Genomic DNA, 17,036 nt, shown 5'->3' on the forward strand with positions numbered 1-17,036 from the left:
GTGTGAGGGTGAGCCACACTAAGAAAGTGACCTTCAAAGGATGGGACTTATAAAATCGGACAGGAGGTGAGAAAGGTGCCTTGAAAATTCTGCAATGCACAGAAGAGAGGTAGAGCTTCAGAAACATGAGGAGACAGAGGAAAGGCACAGAAGCAATGTGCAGGGTAAGATAAATGGCAAATATTTGGAAGGTTTTCTGTTGCCTGGAGGTGTGAAGAATCAGTTTACATGAGGGTGTGTGTCTATGTTGACCCCAAACACAGTGAAGAGGACAATTCAAGTAAGAAATGAATCTCCAAGGATCAAAGCTACAGAACTGCAGACACTAGTTCAGAAATTCTCTAAAACTACAATCAGACACCACCCACATTACCACAAGTTGTCTGAGAGCATTACCAGAAAAAGCCTCTGTTGCCATCAAACAACAAATTCAAGTGCCTACAGATTGACAAACATCACTAGAGCGTTCGATGGGACCGAGATCCATGGTCAGATCATATAAAAAGAGATCATTAGATAAGGGTTTGGTGTAGCGCATGCAGAAAAGTACCTCATCCCCATTGTAAAGAATGGTGGTGGATCTTTGATGTTATGGAGACTTGAATTATCTGCAAATAGTAAATCAAAAACCCAACTGCCTCTGCCTAGAAGCTTAAACTTGGCCATGGCTGGATCTTCCAGATGGACAATGATCCAAAACACACCTCAAACTCAACACAAAAATGGTTCATTCACGACAAAATCAAGATGTTGCCATGGCCATTCTAGTCCCCTGACCTACACCCCATTGAACGTCTGTGGGGAGAGCTTGTAGAGTAGAGTAGAGTCCACAAGCCTGGACCTTGAAATCTGAAGGACCTGGAGATATTCTGTAAGGAGGATGGAATTGTCTCAGATCTCTCGCCATGTGGTCTCCTAACTTAAGCATTGCGGGAGAAGACTTGGAGCTGTCATCTTGGCAAAAGGGGGGATGCACAAAGTACTAAATGAAGGGTTACCAATAAATATTTAAGAAACATTTGTTTAATAAGAATTTTTTCCTTCAAATTATTTTACTTTATTTTTGTTACTATTTTAAAGATCAAGAGGATACACAAGAACATTTTTTTGCAGCCCATTTTGCTTTTATTTATCCATTGTGACCATATTAGTGGAGGGTGGTTTATCACTATTGGTTTTGCCCCAACTGTCCAAAGATGCTGAATTGTGGGGTATGTGCGTGGGTGTGTCCAGGACCCCTTGCACCTGATATGGGAGGAATGCCCATTAGACTTCTAAGATCCTGAACTTGATTGGACAGATTTGTGCACATGGACACCATGGGCTTCTTTACTACTGGTGAATGATTTTTTGTTTCCATCCATTCATTTTGTGGCATGCTGAACTAAATTTTTATAAGTCAGATGTTTGCTCTGAGGGTGATGACAGAGAAGTATAGAGAAGGCCAGAAGGAGTTGCATTGCATCTTTGTGGACCTGGAGAAGGCATATGACAGGGTTCCTCTCAAAGGAGCTGTGGTATTGTATGAGGAAGTCGGGAGTGGCAGAGAAGTACGTAAGAGTTATACAGGATCTGTACGAGGGAAGTGTGACTGTGGTGAGGTCTGCGGTAGGAGTGACGGATGCATTCAAGGTGGAGGTGGGATTACATCAGGGATCGGCTCTGAGCCCTTTCTTATTTGCAATGATGATGGACAGGTTGACAGATGGGATTAGACAGGAGTCCTCTTGGACTATGATGTTTGCTGATGACATTGTGAGCTGTAGCAATAGTAGGGAGCAGGTTGAAGATACACTGGAGAGGTGGAGATATGCTCTAGAGAGTAGAGGAATGAAGATCAGTAGGAACAAGACAGAATACATGTGTGTGAATGAGAGGGAGGACAGTGGAATGGTGAGGATGCAGGGAGTAGAGTTGATGAAGGTGGATGAGTTTAAATACGTGGGATCAACAGTACAGAGTAATGGGGATTGTGGAAGAGAAGTGAAGAAGAGAGTGCAGGCAGGGTGGAGTGGGTAGAGAAGAGTGTCAGGAGTGACTTGTGATAAACGGTTATCAGCAAGAGTGAAAGGGAAGGTCTACATGATGGTAGTGAAACCAGCTATGTTATATGGGTTGGTGACGGTGGCACTGACCAGAAAGCAGGGTACAGAGCTGGAGGTGACAGAGTTAAAGATGTAAAGATTTGCATTGGGTGTGATGAGGATGGACAGGATTAGAAATGAGAACATTAGACAGTCAGCTGAAATTGGACGGTTGGGAGACAAAGTCAGAGAGGCAAGATTGTGTTGGTTTGGACATGTGCAGAGGAGAGATGCTGAGTATATTGGGGGAAGGATGCTAAGGATAGAGCTGCCAGGGAAGGGGAAAAGAGGAAGGCCTGAGAGAAGGTTTATGGATGTGGTGAGAGAGGACATGCAGGTGATGGGTGTAACAGAACAAGATGTAGAGGACAAGAAGATATGGAAAAAGATGATCCGTTGTGGCAACTACTAACAGGATCAACCGCAAGAAGAAGATGAAGAAGAACGAAATCTGAGCATATTTGCCTAATGATCAACCAATATGGCAGACAACTGTCTTGCTATCAACCAATACTCTGCGCAGTTACGTCATTTTTAAAGGGTATGTAGAGCTAGGATCAGAGGGGTACATCTAATAATTTATATTCCTGATTATTCCAAAACTAAGGAGAGCCAGATCCTACCATGATGGCCTTTGTGCCAGTTATAGTTGAGGTGCCAATACAAGGTGCACTTAAAATAGGCCAGTTTGAGGTTGTGGCCCGACATGGACATCTATGGGTTATAGGAGGACACTGGAGAACATTTAGAAACAGCCACACATTCAGGGCCAGGATGCAAAAAAAACTTCAGGGTGGAGTTGTACATTTTTTCTTGGATTCATTTACTGTTTAAAACAAAGCAATTCTTAAATTTCTTTTGAAAGCTTGACAAATTCCTGGCTTGATTTTTGAGGCTTTGTCATTTAAACAAAACATACCACACTGAAGATGACATATACAATGAAAACTCTCCATAAATGACTAAAAAGAGAATGCCTAACTTGAAACACGCTGACGGAGAGAATAAAACAAAACGCATGATGTATCTATGAGAGGAAACGGAGTGAGCGCTCGGCAAACAATGTCTGTTTGTTAAAGTCATGACAGCTTTTGCTAAAGAAAATTACAGTGCAAACCATTCCTGTATCCCTACAAAAGGCAATCTCTCTTGACATAATAGATACATTGGCATAGGAACAATAACATTATATATCATCATTATTCTGTATTATTAAACAGATATTAGAGTGGCAAGGCGCACCACTGATTAGGCCTGCTGCATCACAGACTTGGCATTCAGTTCCATTCCCTGCCTTTGTGCCCTGTCTGGCTGTCTTGTTCTTTCTGTGCCTGTGTGGAGTTTTCTCTACGTAGACCTGCTTTTATTACCCCCCCCCCCCCCAATCCCCCCCAAGAATGCTGGGTCGGTGAACTTAAAATATCAGATTGTCCCAATGTGGGTAGAAGTGGACCCTGGGATGAACTGGTGCCCTACCCAGGGCTGTTCCCAGGACTACTAGGCCCCCATGACTCTGAGTCAGTTTAAGGTGGGCTATGTTAAATCATTACAATTGGTCTTGCACTTATGTAATAGTTTTCACTTTGTTACTTAGTGCTAGGTTTTATGTTCATTATCACTGGAGAAAGTGAAACGTCTTGAGCAAGAGAAAGGTGCCATATAAATGCAATGTATTAATATTATTGTTCCTATTATTAATTTCTCCTCACATGTTGATCTGTCTGTCTATCTACAGTGAATTTAGAAAGTATCAGACACCTTCACTTTCTGCACGCTTTATTGTGTTGTTGATTTCATTTTAAATTGTAAAATTTTCCATATTTGCCCATCAATTAGCACTCAATAACCCATAATGGCATAGTGAAAATATGCTTTGAGAAAGGTTTGAAAATTTATTAAAAATCAAAAACTGATGTCTCTCACTCATGTAAGTATTCAGTACTTTGTTGAAATCCCTTTGGCAGAAATTACGACTTTGAGTCTTTTTGTTCGGACTCGGTAGGAAAACAGACAACTAATTCCTTTGTTAAACCGAGAGATGCATGCAAAAGGCAAAATAAACTTAAGGAAAAGGCTCTATATAAATAAAATGTATTATTATTATTATTATAATTAATTAATTAAATAAAACAAAGTGACTGAAACACAGACGAGAGGCAAAATTGCAGTCAGAATTCAGGCAAGAAATCGAAGAACCAGGCCAGACATGAAAATAAATCATAAAGAGAATAAAATAAAGGTTTTGAATGATTTATCTACAGATTGCATAAAGCTCACTGCAACCGCTGACCTTTTAATCCAGTCTGCTGATGAACTCGAGGTCACGACCCCAGAGACCACGCCCCTAGCAATGCAGGACACAACTCTAACAACAGTCCACAAGATGGCATCCATTTTAAGAAAAGGCTATAAGACCGCCATAATTCATCCCTGATCATGACAATACTTCGGTTGTCTTTACAAGCTTTGCACAAACTGGATTTGGGAAGTTTATCTCATTCTTCCTGGCAGATCCCCTCAAGCTCCATTTGATTGGACAGGAAGCATCAATAAGCTGCCATTTAGTTCAGTTCCCTCCATAGATGTTCTGTGGGATTTAAATCTGGGCTTTGGCTGGGGAGCTCAAGGACTCTCAGAAATGTATCCCAAAGTTATTCTGACATTGTCTTGGCTGTAGGCTTTAGGTCAGGCGAAAGGTGAGCCATCACCTCAGCCTGATATTGTGTGCGCTCTGGAGCAGGTTTTCTTCAAGGACCTCTCTGGATTTGGCTGCATCCCTGTCCCTTCTGCTGAGAAGCACTCCATAGAATGATGCTGGCACCACCAAACCTCACCATTGGAATGGTATTTGGCAGGGGATGAGCAGTGCCTGGTCTTTGACATATATTGTATTTGGAGTTCTGCCCAAAGAATTCAGTTTTTGTCACTCGGAGCATTACTAATGTTTTTATCCTCTTTCCCTGATCCATGCCTCACCACAATTTGATCACAGATGTCTACAGAGAGTTCCTTAAACTTTTCAGCTTGATTATTATCCTGAAATGCAGTTTGAGTGGTGGGACTTTATATACATAAGTGAGGTCCAATCAGTTCAATCGGCCACATTTGAACTCCAATCAAATCCTTTACGGGGAATTAAAGCAAACAGGATGCAGCCGACCACAATTTGGAGGACCACAGCAAAGGGTCTGAATACTTAAAGGAAGGAGAGGTTTCACTTTGTGATTTTCAACAAATTTGCAAACCTTTCTGAAAATATGTTCTCACTTTGTCATTAGCAAAAACAGGTCACTAATTAAGAAAAGGGTTAGAATGAAAACCTGCAGCCACTGCGGCCCTCCAGGACTGGAGTTAGTGATCCCTGCTATATGTTCATCCAATCAATAATGTTAGCAAATCTGACAAATAGATGCGATTGATTGTAAATGTAACTGACGCCTCACCCAGCATTAAATAATTACAATCACAGAGGATTTCCTTTTGGCTGTTTTGACACTGATCAACAGAAAAAAGACTCTTTAATGTCAATGTGAAAATAGACCACTGCAGAGTCTCCTAAATTAGTTTCAAATATAAAGAACAAAATGATTGTCCACACAAGTACAGTATTTAATATCACACACCTAAATTATCTGCCCTTTTTATTTTTCTTGTATACGAAGTATAGGGAAAGTACTGTAATCATCCAAAGATTCGATGTTGAGATTTTGATGAAACTCGACGTTTTAGACCTCCCTGAGTCCGAAAATACCATTTTTGGAATTATGTCTGTGTGTCTGTCTGTGTGTGTGTGTGCGTGTGTGTGTGTGTGAAAAGCAACACCTCCCTCCACTGACCAGGTACTCTGTCTCTCCATAAATGACGTGAAGAGGACTCTATCCAGAGTCAATCCACTCAAGTCTGCAGGACCTGACAACATACTTGGTCGTGTGCTCAAAGAATGTGCCAGTCAACTGGCTGGTGTCCTCACATACATCTTCAACACATCTCTGAGCCAGTTGTCAGTCCCAGCATGCTTCAAGTCGACCACCATCATACCAGTGCCGAAGAAGTCATCAGTGACATGCCTGAATGACTATCGACCAGTTGCATTCATGCCAATCATCATGAAGTGCTTCGAAAGGTTAATCATGTCACACATAAAGAATAATCTCCCTGCCTCCCTTGACCCTCTTCAGTTTGCATACCGCTCAAAGAGGTCAACTGAGGATGCCATGTGCTCTGCCCTTCGCCTCTCCGTGACATATCTGGATAGAAAAGACACATACAGTGCATCCAGAAAGTATTCACAGCTCATCACTTTTTCCACCTTTTGTTATGTTACAGCCTGATTCCAAAATGGATTAAATTCATTTTTTTCCTCAGAATTCTACACACAACACCCCGTAATGACAACGTGAAAAAAGTTTACTTGAGGTTTTTGCAAATTTATTAAAAATAAAAAAACTGAGAAATCCCATGTACATAAGTATTCACAGCCTTTGCTCCATACTTTGTCGATGCACCTTTGGCAGCAATTACAGCCTCAAGTCTTTTTGAATATGATGCCACAAGCTTGGCACACCTATCCTTGGCCAGTTTCGCACATTCCTCTTTGCAGCACCTCTCAAGCTCCATCAGGTTGGATGGGAAGCGTCGGTGCACAGTCATTTTAAGATCTCTCCAGAGATGTTCAATTGGATTCAAGTCTGGGCTCTGGCTGGGCCACTCAAGGACATTCACAGAGTTGTACTGAAGCCACTTCTTTGATATCTTGGCTGTGTGCTTAGGGTCGTTGTCCTGCTGAAAGATGAATCGTCACCCCAGTCTGAGGTCAAGAGCGCTCTGGAGCAGGTTTTCATCCAGGATGTCTCTGTACATTGCTGCAGTCATCTTTCCCCTTATCCTGACTAGTCTGCCAGTCCCTGCCGCTGAAAAACATCCCCACAGCATGATGCTGCCACCACCATGCTTCACTGTAGGGTTGGTATTGGCCTGGTTATGAGCGGTGCCTGGTTTCCTCCAAACATGACGCCTGGCATTCACACCAAAGAGTTCAATCTTTGTCTCATCAGACCAGAGAATTTTCTTTCTCATGGTCTGAGAGTCCTTCAGGTGCCTTTTGGCAAACTCCAGATGGGCTGCCATGTGCCTTTTACTAAGGAGTGGCTTCCGTCTGGCCACTCTACCATACAGGCCTGATTGGTGGATTGCTGCAGAGATGGTTGTCCTTCTGGAAGGTTCTCCTCTTTCCACAGAGGACCTCTGGAGCTCTGACAGAGTGACCATTGGGTTTTTGGTCACCTCCCTGACTAAGGCCCTTCTCCCCCGATCGCTCAGTTTAGATGGCCGGCCAGCTCTAGGAAGAGTCCTGGTGGTTTCGAACTTCTTCCACTTACAGATGATGGAGGCCACTGTGCTCATTGGGACCTTCAAAGCAGCAGAAATATTTCTGTAACCTTCCCCAGATTTGTGCCTCGAGACAATCCTGTCTTGGAGGTCTACAGACAATTCCTTTGACTTCATGCTTGGTTTGTGCTCTGACATGAACTGTCAACTGTGGGACCTTATATAGACAGGTGTGTGCCTTTCCAAATCATGTCCAGTTAACTGAATTTACCATAGGTGGACTCCAATTAAGCTGCAGAAACATTTCAAGGATGATCAGAGGAAACAGGATGCACCTGAGCTCAATTTCGAGCTTCATGGCAAAGGCTGTGAATACTTATGTACATGTGCTTTCTCAATTTTTTTATTTTTAATAAATTTGCAAAAACCTCAAGTAAACTTTTTTCACGTTGTCATTATGGGGTGTTGTGTGTAGAATTCTGAGGAAAAAAATGAATTTAATCCATTTTGGAATAAGGCTGTAACATAACAAAATGTGGAAAAAGTGATGCGCTGTGAATACTCTCTGCCTTCAACACAATCATCCCTCCAAAGCTGGTTGTAAAACTGAGCAGGTTGGGCCTGAACACCACCCTCTGCAATTGGATTCTGGACTTCTTGACAGAGAGGCCCCAGTCAGTTTGGATGGGCTACAACACTTCCAGCATCATCACACTGAGCACTGGAGCACCGCAGGGCTGCGTGCTTAGTCCACTGCTGTTCACCCTGCTGACTCACGACTGCACAGCCACACACAACACCAACCACATCATCAAGTTTGCGGATGATATGACGATGCTGGGACTGATAAGCAGGGATGATGAAAAAGCATACAGAGATGAGGTGGAACGGCTGTCCGCATGGTGTGAAGACAACAATCTATCTCTCAATGTTGACAAGACAAAAGAAATAATTGTGGACTTCAGAAAATCACGTCCTGCCCACATCCCACTCAGCATCAACGGTTTAGAGGTGGAGACTGTTAGGAGTACCAAGCTCCTCGGTGTACACATAACTGAGGAACTTACGTGGACACATAACACCTCATCACTAATCAAGAAAGCCCAGCGGAGACTACACTTCCTGAGGCGACTGAAGCGAGCAAGTCTTCTCCCTTCCATCCTCACCATGTTCTACAGAGGCACCATTGAGAGTGTTCTGACCAGCTGCATCACTTTCTGGTATGGCAGCTGCAACATATCCGACCGCAAGTGCCTGCAAATGATAGTGAAGACAGCAGAGAACATTATTTGGGTGCCTCTCCCTTCACTACAAGACATATTTTACAAACGCAGTGTCCGCAAGGCCTGCAGAATTGTGCAGGACCCCTTACACCACTCACATGGACTTTTCACACATCTGCCATCCAAGAGAAGATACTGCAGCATCAAAGCCAGTTCTGCCAGGGTGCAGGAGAGTTTTTACCCCCAAGCTGTCAGACTCCTTAACACCAGGCTGCCCCCTGGGATCTTCCACACGTCCTCAAACACCTCTAAAAACAGAACTTTTATACATGTGAGCCACTGACCTGTGAAGACGAGTGTGCAGGTAGAAAAGAACTGAAAATCTCCTACTGACCTTTAAGTATTTTGACACTCTTGATATCCTTCTGCTATGAAACATTCTGACCTGTCATTGTTAAAACAACCGTCTAAAACAACTATTTTTATACACTGATAATAATAGATATAGATGATACAGAAATTATTTATTTATTATATTACATATCTTACACATCAATATTGCTGCTACTTCTTTGTCTTGTCTTGTTTGTGTTTTAATTTTTAAATGTAAATTTTTAATTCTATTTTTAATTTATTATTTGCACGTCATGTTGTTACACTGTGGACCCTGAGCTTCGCAATTTCGTCTATCTGTATACTTGTATATGGCTGAGATGACAATAAAAGTTCACTTTGACTTTGAACTTGAAGACGCTTTCACTTCGGTCAACCAAATTTTGCATAGGTACAAAACATAGTTTTGTATCAACTTTTGGGCTATTTCCATTAACTAGAAGTGGCATTTTACCTTTTCATACAGCTGCAGAGTCCGATTTATTCAACTTTGCTTTTATAATAACTGTTCAATATATTATTAATTTGATTTGATTTGTTTTTGATGGTTCTTTAATGTACATCTCTCTATTACAAAAGAAAATCTTGAGACTAGACTATTGCCAAGAGATTTTTTCAAGTCCCGCTCTGATTGCAGAAGACACCTCCTACCAGGATGGCGGGCTTCTTATAGCTCGCAAACTGGAAGGGGCAGGGCTAAGTGACAATAAAGTAAATAGCCTCTTGGGCACATTAACTTTTGATCATCAAAATAAGAGTCGTTCACTGGATCTCCGTCCAGCGGGTCACTTTTAGTGGAAATGACGCCTCCTTCAGGGCAGCCTGGCTTCTTACACAGTACAAACTGGGAAGGGACGGGGCTAAGTGCCCACACTGGGTGGTTTCTCAGAGCTATAGGGAGAGAAGGAGAAGAGAATGTTAGTGACAGTGGCCCCTCTCGTCTGGGCCCATGAGGAGATCCTCCGATGCACACGTGTGACACCCTGCATTGAAGGAACTAATGAACAATAATATTAATAATCAACTAAACATAACAATCATCAAACTACTTAATCCAGTTTATTGTCACGGAGGGCCAAGTGCACAGGAGGAAGCAGACTTGGATGGAGAAATAGTCCACTGTGGGGCCCACTCACATCAGACACCAACACTCACACCGGGCTAATGTAGAATTTACAAACTTCACATAGACAGCAACCAGCAATCAGGCACGGGATTTAAAGAAAGGACTCTGGATTCATGAGGCAGCAGCACAAATCAGTGTTTCTGCATTTGCTGAAGTATGGGAGCCAGAACAGGTCAATTACCCACAAAGGTCTCCTGGGGACTCATAAACGCAAAAAGGTGACAGAAGGAGTGTAGGATTTAGGAGCCATTCCAGAGAAGTATGCGTTCTCCACAGCAAAAGGGGAAAATACTCGCATGCAGCATACAGAATCACAGTCCAGACACGGCAAAAAAGAAAAAACAGATGTTGAAAATTAATGAGAAAGACAAACACGGTGTAACGTGGGCCTCTTAACTCCCAAAACCAGGTCCGTCTTCTGGAGCAGGAAGCTCCCTCACTGCACAGCCACAAAATTTTGTCACTCTGTGCTTTGTCTCCCTCTAGTGGTGCGCTACAGCGTTGTTCAGGAGTTCTCGGCATCAGCCTGTAAGGAAGGAGAAGATAGATAGATAGATAGATAGATAGATAGATAGATAGATAGATAGATAGATAGATAGATAGATAGATAGATAGATAGATACTTTATTAATCCCAATGGGAAAGATAGATAGATAGATAGATAGATAGATAGATAGATAGATAGATAGATAGATAGATAGATAGATAGATAGATAGATAGATAGATAGATAGATAGATAGATAGATAGATAGATAGATAGATAGATAGATACTTTATTAATCCCAATGGGAAAGATAGATAGATAGATAGATAGATAGATAGATAGATAGATAGATAGATAGATAGATAGATAGATAGATAGATAGATAGATAGATAGATAGATAGATAGATAGATAGATAGATAGATAGATACTTTATTAATCCCAATGGGAAAGATAGATAGATAGATAGATAGATAGATAGATAGATAGATAGATAGATAGATAGATAGATAGATAGATAGATAGATAGATAGATAGATAGATAGATAGATAGATAGATAGATAGATAGATAGATATACTTTATTAATCCCAAGGGGAAATTCACATACTCCAGCAGCAGCATACTGATACAAAAAACAATAAAAAATAAAAGGCACATGCTGAAGTAAAAAGCAGCTTTTAATTTACATAAGCATTTTCTACAAAACATATACTTTTGCATTTATGTTACTGTCCATCCTTTCACCCATCTATCTTCTTAACGCGCTTATCCAGGGCCGGGTCAGGGTGCAGCCTGAGCCCATCACAGCAAGCATTGGGCACAAGGCAGAGACAATCCCAGGACAAGGAGCCAGTCCATCACAGGGTGAACACACACACACATACACACACCGGCCAGCCTTTCTTTGGACTGTGAGAGGAAACCCACACAGACACAGTGAGAACATTCAAACTCCATCCAGGGAACACCAGGGACACAAACCCCTACCTCCTTAATGCAAGGCAGCAGCACTACCTGGCCACCACCATATTTAGGTTATAATAAAATGTAATTTGCCTTTTTATAGTATGGCAAGAAACTCAGTCCAATAAAAAAAAAAAATGAAGAATAGTCCTGCCTACCCATTTCTGTAAATATCCTGGTGAACATCTTTGCTTCATTCAATGATGCTCTTTGAATGTTTATGACATTATTTCGTAGAACTACAAACTGTTTAGTATTCTTTGAAGTATGAATTAAGCTTTATAAATACCACCAATAATATTAATGCCATAACTGCAGTTGGGAATAAGCAATCTTAGCAAGTTGTGTGGCTGTTTGGAAGTGACGCTGTGCTGCCTTTGTGGCAAATGTTTGTTTAACGTCTCCCTCTAGTGGTATCATTCAATACTGCACTACCTTTCAGATCAACAAATCTCCACTGTGAGCCGCAGGTGCTGCTGGGCCTGCCGTAACGAGCTTCTGACGAATTTTAATTGTCTGCCAGATTCATTGTTTTGTCTGAGTCATTAAGTCTTTGCAATTAAATACTGCTGATTAAGCCATTCCGTGCTAGTATACTGTGTTTTATATCCATCCTCCCATTTCCTGACTGTAACTTATGTAGTAAATTACTGCCGGGAGCAATACAACTGCTCCATTTCTGCCAAAATATTATAATGAAGAAGCAAGTGGAAATGTTGAACACAGAAAGCCAATATGACCGTACTATGTCATCAGGCGTGATCCACCAGGACTTGTCTTCCAATACGTATAATTTACACGTCATCAGTGGAGTGGATATCGAATTGGATGAAAACAATATATATATTGTTACAGCATATAAAACAGCTGCTCCCATCGGCAAACAGGCAGCTATTTAAGTGACGTTGCACGCACGTGTTTCTGTGTCTTCTAGTTGAATGTGTTGCCTGTACAAACAGCACTACGGTCATCTGATCAAACTTCTGTGACAAATTAATAAACAAAAAAGTGAATTAAAAGAAAAATTAAAATACTTTAACTTTCCATCAATCCATCCTTTTACTAAATATATTTATCCAGGGCTAGATGTGTCCAGCTGCAGACCTCCACAGCTCCGCGCAGTGACTCACAGAAACAATCCCAGTCTCAGAACACTTGGCGCCACTCATACATTTTCTAACTTAATTAAAAGACAAGAATGAGTTTACTTTACCACATATACAATAAGTAGACAAAAGGAGAAAAGTTTACTGTCGTTCTAATATCATTAGCGGAACTTTTCAGAATTTCGAAGTTTTAAACGTGCTATTGTAAGTGAGACTTGGGTTATATTGTAACTTTATCTTACAATTTATGATATGCAACTTGTGCTACGATGTTAACATATACAAGTACAGTTGTATGATTATTCTTTTTTGGGGTTTTCTGACCCCGCCCCCTCACACTCCACCCATAAGTCCAAAGTTGCAATCAACGTAGTCTCACGACGGAGTACTTACTCTTTGTTCAGCTCTTTTCGTCGAGCTGATGCCTTCTCCCAGCTTTTTCAGGCCCCACAACGAGTTAAGGATGCCGCTCTCTGTCCAGATGCTTTCTTCTCTCTCGATTTTTGGTTATATCTTGTGGTTGCTCGCAGTCCGGTTAATTACATTCTCTAAACTTTTACACACCGCGGTCCTCTTCTGCGAGCATAAAATACTTTGGTGCTCTGTCACCACAAGGTGGAGGTACACAAGAATTGTGGAGAGAATACAACATGAAATAAAGCACAAGAACAACAAGAAAACCAAACCAGAATAGCAAGCCTACCTTTAATTGGGGGGCAAACATAAACCAAAACTCAGAAAACAAAGCCAAGAGCAGAGAATTACTTTTGACCAATGATTATAAAGGAACGAGTAGACATTTTGTTATTGCTTTCTTGTGTGTACACAAGTTCAACCTTTTTTGTGATAATTAGTGCAAAGATTTGTCAGTCAAAATTGGAAAAGGTCAAGTTCTGCTCATTATCCTCCCTGAGCTGGGAAATGAACAGTAGACGACCAAGAGATGGCCGAGCCTGGATATACCTGCACTGGTGTCATTCGACTACAATTAATACTGTCTCATTTGCTGTTGTGTTCAAACAGTCCCAATGTCTGGCTCCACCTGTTCTATTTCCTCCCGGGTCCTGGGATTGGTCGTTCCATTTTTTGAAGTCACACTGTGAGTGTCTGTTCTGGTAATTGCCAAGTTTTACTGCTTCCCGACTCCTCTGTTCTCATCTCCGATTGGCCAAGTGCATTTTTTTTTTCCAATTTTTGCAACATTTGATTGGTGCATTCCAATTTATCCAAGTCCCCCCCCCCACCCCCACCTTAAAGTTACTGTCTCCATTTAAGTTGATGAAGTGTCCAGATTCATCAATAATAAAAATAATTAACTGAAACAAAACTTTACAAAATGGTGTAATCACTCAGAATGAGGATGATGAATATTTACTGTAGTAAAATCAATGCCAGATTTATTAATTTTAGATTTTATTTTATACAAGCGATTTTGGGTTTTAATAATAAAAAACAGTAATAAAAGTAATACAAATTAGCTGTTGAAGAAACTAATGCTGATGATGAAGATAAAAATATTACCTTTTATAATTTTGTGCAAATTGTTTAGGGGAAGATGGTGAAGATATTATTATTATTATCAATAATAATGCAGTATTTGCTACTTTATTTGATGCACATTGTTTAGGATGTCTTATTTTGTGCAGAATAATAATAAAAAATAGGATGTATTCATTTTTTCTTTTGTACAAATTGTTTAGTGAAGGACACTTATGATGATTATAGTAATTATAACAATAATCCAACATTAGCTACTTTGTTTAATGCAGATTATTTAATGTCATAATAATAATAAAAGTCCTGCGGTGGGTTGGCACCCTGCCCAGGATGGGTTCCCTGCCTTGTGCCCTGTGTTGGCTGGGATTGGCTCCAGCAGACCCCCGTGACCCTGTGTTCGGATTCAGCGGGTTGGAAAATGGATGGATGGATAATAATAAAAATGCAGTATTTTTCTTTTGCTCAAACTGAAACAACTTGAAAGAAACATAACATTTAATAGCTTAACACCATTTTTTTTAAAGAGTATGATGATAATTATTATAATAATGCAGTATTAGCTACTTTATTTGATGCACATTGCCTAGGATGTCTTATTTTGTGCAGAATAATAATAAAAAAATAGGATGTATTAATTTTTTCTTTTGTACAAATTGTTTAGTGAAGGATACTTATGATGATGATTATAGAAATTATAACAATAATCTAATATTAGCTACTTTGTTTAATGCAGATTATTTAATGTCATAATGATAATAAAAATGAAGTATTTTACTTTTGCTCAAACTGAAACAACTTGAAAGAAACATAACATTTAATAGCTTAACACCATTTTTTTTAAAGAGTATGATGATAATTATTATAATAATGCAGTATTAGCTACTTTATTTGATGCACATTGCCTAGGATGTCTTATTTTGTGCAGAATAATAATAAAAAAATAGGATGTATTAATTTTTTCTTTTGTACAAATTGTTTAGTGAAGGATACTTATGATGATGATTATAGAAATTATAACAATAATCTAATATTAGCTACTTTGTTTAATGCAGATTATTTAATGTCATAATGATAATAAAAATGAAGTATTTTACTTTTGCACAAACTGAAACAACTTGAAAGAAAAGTAACATTTAATAGCTTAACACCTTTTTTTAAAATTTTTTTTAAAGAGTATGATAATAATAATTATAATAATGCAGTATTTGCTACTTTATTTGATGCACATTGTTTAGGATGTCTTATTTTGTGCAGAATAATAATAAAAAATAGGATGTATTCATTTTTTCTTTTGTACAAATTGTTTAGTGAAGGACACTTATGATGATTATAGTAATTATAACAATAATCCAATATTAAATAATCTGCATTAAAAAAGTAGCTAATGTCATAATGATAATAAAAATGCAGTATTTTACTTTTGCACAAACTGAAACAACTTGAAAGAAAAGTAACATTTAATAGCTTAACACCTTTTTTTTTACTTTTTTTTAAAGAGTATGATAATAATAATTATAATAATGCAGTATTTGCTACTTTATTTGATGCACATTGTTTAGGATGTCTTATTTTGTGCCGAATAATAATAAAAAAATAGGATGTATTCATTTTTTCTTTTGTACAAATTGTTTAGTGAAGGATACTTATGATGATGATTATAGGAATTATAACAATAATCCAATATTAGATACTTTGTTTAATGCAGATGGTTTAATGTGATAATGGTAATAAAGCATTTTTTTAACAAAGTGAAACAACTTGAAAGAAAAGTAACATTTAATAGCGGTTTTTAAACACCAATTTTTTTTAGAGGATGATGTTAATAATTATAATAATGCAGAATTAGCTACTTTATTTGATGCAGATAGTTCAGAATGCTAATGATCATAATGCATTATTAGCTGTCTTCCTTTGTGCCCATTACTGATAATTAAAAAGTATTATTTATTACTTTTTTATTTTAGGCAGATCATTTATAGTGATGATAACGATAAAAATAATAATATAATATTAGCTGTCCTCTTCTGCGCACATTGAAGATGACAACAAAAGTATGTGATATTTATTAGAGTTCTTATTTTGCCGCTGTAATCACTAATTGATGATAATAGTGAAAGCAAACATTCCATCTTTATTTCCCAATGGCTCAGTGTTTCTGACTATGCGGGGGCGATGGCCTCGGGCTCATTTAAGGATGGCACCGTGAGGCTAACTGCACATGCGGCCCACCTTGCTTCTCTTACAGGAACCTGGACGTGAAGCCGGCCACTGGCTTTAAAGATCGAATGCGCGCTTCATTCCAAAGACTGGCCCGGCCCAGTGTAGCAGTTGCACAGAAAACTCACTCTTTTACCTTAAAGGATAAGTTTGGTATTTTACAAGTTATTTCTTCACAATTATGGTATATGTTAATGTGCCACATAAAAATGAGAAGCATTTTTTAAAAAAAATTAAAAATGTCTTGTCTGTTCTTGCAGCTTATAATGGAGCTAAAGGGTACACAAGTCCATAGGTAATAGAAACAGATCTTACCAAGAACATCCATTTGATTTTAAAAAACGTGCCTTCGTCATTTATGAAAATGAATGATGTTGGAAAGAAACTACAAATATGAGGGGCAGTCAAAAAATTCCCGGGAATTGTGATATAGCAGGAGAGTGAGAGTTCAGATTACGCACACATTGTTGGGTAGGGGAGCGCAGCACGTCTGTAGACCAGTTACGACAGGTCTGGTTTGGTTTCGGCGGGTAGAGTTTGAGTTAGATGTGTGCATAGTCATTCGGCACAATGTCTCACTTAGAACAACATTCTAAAATCAAGTTCATGCAAA

Source organism: Erpetoichthys calabaricus, chromosome 12 (genome assembly GCF_900747795.2).
Source record: "Erpetoichthys calabaricus chromosome 12, fErpCal1.3, whole genome shotgun sequence".
NCBI lineage: Eukaryota > Metazoa > Chordata > Cladistia > Polypteriformes > Polypteridae > Erpetoichthys > Erpetoichthys calabaricus.